This window comes from Pinus tabuliformis, chromosome 1_2 (assembly GCF_031772625.1).
Source record: "Pinus tabuliformis cultivar Carrire ecotype Pingquan chromosome 1_2, CPIR1, whole genome shotgun sequence".
Classification (NCBI taxonomy): Eukaryota; Viridiplantae; Streptophyta; class Pinopsida; order Pinales; family Pinaceae; genus Pinus; species Pinus tabuliformis.
Window position 1 is genome coordinate 1,284,683,718 of NC_142298.1, and position 4,065 is coordinate 1,284,687,782.

Sequence of the window (4,065 nt, forward strand, 5' to 3'; positions counted from 1 at the left end):
TGTCACAAAGGGGAATGTCAAGGGTCACCCCACCCTTTTCTATAAATAGTCCCTCATAACTCATTGTAGATGCTTTTGGTCATCCAAGCTTCTACTAAGACTATCTTGAAGAAGGCTTGGACAATATTGCAACGCACCTTGGCTTCTCCACTGCATGGAGCTAGTACATCTCTTTGGAGGAGCAGGCGGATGTGGCTATAACGTTCCATTGTTGGGGCTAGCAGGTTTACATGGTGTATTGTATGATTGTGACTTACACTTCTTTATAATAAGAGCCAGCACATTTCCATGCATATGTTGTTATTGTAGTTGGACTATTTCAGTTGCCTTAATGATATATGTTGTTTGAATTACGTACTTGTATATGAACTTATTTGTATGCATTTATATGAATCTTGTTGTTAATGTGTTGCATATGTTGTTAATGTTGTCATTGTCTGTGTCGACTCCTCTGCCGGACATCAGGAAGACCTTTCTCTGAACCTTGTTATATCAACGGCACACTCATCTCGAACTGATCCGTGAGTGTTGTTCGTGTTATCTTACCTTGTATGTTGTGACTGCCACATCCGTGTCGATTGCTCTGCCGGAAGCTGTGCATGTCCTTTGTGTTGTGTGTTCCTAGCTGAGTTGGGACTGATCCCTTTCAACCTGGAACTCACCTTCACCTTCCTCTCCCTTTGAAGTGTTGGAACTTCTCATACTCATTCCTTGAATCTCTACATCAGTCACGCCCTTGCTACTGACAGAGTTATCTTACTTGCCTCTGTGCGACATCGCGGTCAAAGCATTACCTTACAACCCATTGCTGGGGCTCCTACACCAAACGGTCTGAGGTCTAATCGAGACTTCTTACCGGGGATATCCCCTTGACATGTTGGCGGGTCTAGCACCGTCAACATTTCTGGCGCTAAAAGGAGGTCTTGATGACAAGCAATGTCCTCTCATCCAGTTTTGAACCTTTGCATATCTTTCATGGAATCTTCCATTCTTCTTCCCCCGAGGTGTTTTTCGAATCATGAAGATGTCTCCATCTCAGGGAAGCTTTTCAATCTCTTGTCCACTCACACGTATGATGGTGAAGGCGATGTTGCCTAGCCTGAAGTAGCAACATCACAACGAGCAGCATCATGAACAACATATGAAGGTGTTGAAGCCCCGAAAATCGGGTCGACAACAAGGGGGATACCCACCCGGTCCGGACCTTGGTTAGCAGCTCCTTATCCGTTTGGTATAGCGGGTCCGACTGGGGATAATGGGACCAGTTTCCCAATCTAAGGGTGTGTATGTGTGTAGATTTGGATGATGCTGATCTAAGAGCACTTAAAGCTAATTTAATTCAAACTTCTAAACTAACTCTATGCTATTGTAATCTAATGAGAAACAACACATCTAATCTACGCTAACCCGGGGTGTATTTCTTCTATTATGCGATCTAAAGAGATTTCGAACAATAACTGGTAATAAAGATCATTCATCTATCATAAGAATAGAAATCAATTAAGATAAACCACTTTGCATAAAAAGTTAAGCAAAATAGTTGTGAACAGCATATCGCATAATAAGTTATTCATACATCAAACATAAATAAATGACTCCACCGTACAAAAGTGCCAAATGGTAACTCACACATTCATGCAGTAACATATAAACAACTGAAAACTGTATATCACTTTAAGAATATAAACAGAAATGGCCAAGAGATAAAAGTACCATTTATGACTAATTCTACTCATAAGCTTCAAGCAAAAATGATTTATCTCTACTTGTTCTAACATCTACTAAGAGTACAAAAGTGCAACATCAGTAGCAGACATTAAAATGCAAACATTAATAAATCTCGATCCATCCATTCATCAAAACCTCCTCTGAGGGTGCAGAAGTGCATGTTCCGAGGATAATTTTTTGACAAATTTCTGGACCTCTCTCCAAATGCAATGAGAAGGGTTAAAATACTACTTCCAAATTCTAATAATAGTGTTTTTACAAAATTTAGGATGCGGTTTTCAAATGACCATCCTTTTTCTAATCTAATTTAAAGAAAAAACAACATTCTAAAATAAGGCTACTTCTGAATTTGGTCTTTAAAGCTGCAAGTGTTCATCATGGGCTTGAGGAGAGTCGGCTGGCTGACTTCTGCGCTGAGCTGGGCTGCGAAAACAGCATCTATGAGAGCTGGCACTACTTTTTCGGCCGCGTTTGTGATGCATTTCACAGTCATCCATTGACTATGCGGCTTGACCAAATATGTCCAGTAACATTCCCAATTCAACCTGTTTAATGCTTGGATTGCTTTTCCCTTTGCTTGCGCCTTCTGCTTCCATTCTGCTTCTAGTTGTAGCTTATTTGGTAGGTACCCCGGGGTGGTCTCTGCTATTAAATTGGCCCTGTGTAAATTCTCATTTACACAGTCGATAAGAATGCTTGCTTGTGTGGCCACTGTCTCTGCTGCTCGTTCCGCCTGCCTGATTTGATCGTCCCATTTATTAAAGAGTAATTCTTTATGATTCTCGTTTATTCTGGGTGCACCTGCTCTTTTCCCTTCATCTTCATCCTGCCAAGTTAGGTATTCCGTCACTCGTCTGTCACTCTGATCATAGTCACTCCGCAAGTCTACCACTTGATTGGTGATTTTATCGCTCAGCTCGCAATAGTGACTCCACTGTGATATTTTACGTCCCAACTCTTCCTGCGTTTGGCTTTGAATCGTCTTAGCTCTTCGTTCCTGTAGATTACGAGTGAAATGGAAATGACTGATCAAGAAAGGTGATGGGAGAGTTTTAAATGCAATAGATATATCAAATATGCCACCTTACGTGAAGTAATTCTTTACAAAAGCACGCGTCCTCATTGCATTTAATAGCTGACAACTAATTCATTTACTATCATTAAAAGCGCATGATCTTGAGTCAGATTATGGTAAGTGGCTTTTCTTTGAATGGCGTGCCCGAGGGATTATGATTTGCTTACGTAACATCGCAGATCGCGCCATCGCAAATCGCACCATCGCAGATCGCGTGAATATAATATCGCAGTGATCGCAACATCGCAGGTCGCAGAAGTTTAATGTTGGTTGAATCTTGTCAGCTCATTTCTGCGATATGCGATCTTGCGATCGGCGTTATCGCAGATCGACAAATCTTGAAGTTTTTTCTTATGAGTGTTACTTTATTGCGATGCGATATTATGCTTAACACGAGAGTCTTGCGCATACTGATATTATAGAGAAATGGAGGCATTTCCTATCTTTTTCGCAACGCGGTTTTAAAGATATTTCCCTTATCGTTGACTTAGGTTAAAAATATTCAAAAGACCATTTCTAAGCTTACGATGGTAAATTTATTTTGAAGAAAGGAAACTCTTGCTTTTTCTTTAAAATTTTAACTAAGGGTCCCCATTCATTTAGTATTTTGGACAACACTTAAATGAACAAGGGGGGGTGTTGCTGGCCACAACAGAAGGAAACATACCAAATGCAGCGAATGCAACAAACACAACAAATGCAAGAGGAAAGTTGTTGACAACATAGAGGCAGAGCAAATATGCAAGATCAAGCAGATCCACTAATAATGAAAGCAACTTTGGAGACTCAGGCTATGAAGTGATGGCACGACATGAAGATCGCACGAAGGCAGAATATGGAACAAAGAAGGAGTTGCATGTGTTGAAGCATCAACTTAGGAAGAACATGAAGTTGCACAGACAGTCCAATGAGTTTCAATAGGAACAGGAATAACAGTGGGTGCAACATGCACTCGCGGATGAAACTGCGCCAGTACGAGTTAATGATCCATCCTAGTAGCTGACATAGAGAAAACATGGTGATCAATGTTGATGATCGCATGCAAGGGATCCAACATCATGCATGTCGTTGAGCGCACACATGCAATCCAACCCATTCAACGCACTCACCAAGGTGAAGACAAGAAGCAATTCCAATTGGGGTTGAACATGTACTTTGACAAGTTGATGAAAATGACCATCAACACACACTTGAAGATCAACATGGACACTATACATCAGTGTGTTTCCAGTTCAACCATACCCAAGAAGACCATTTGCATT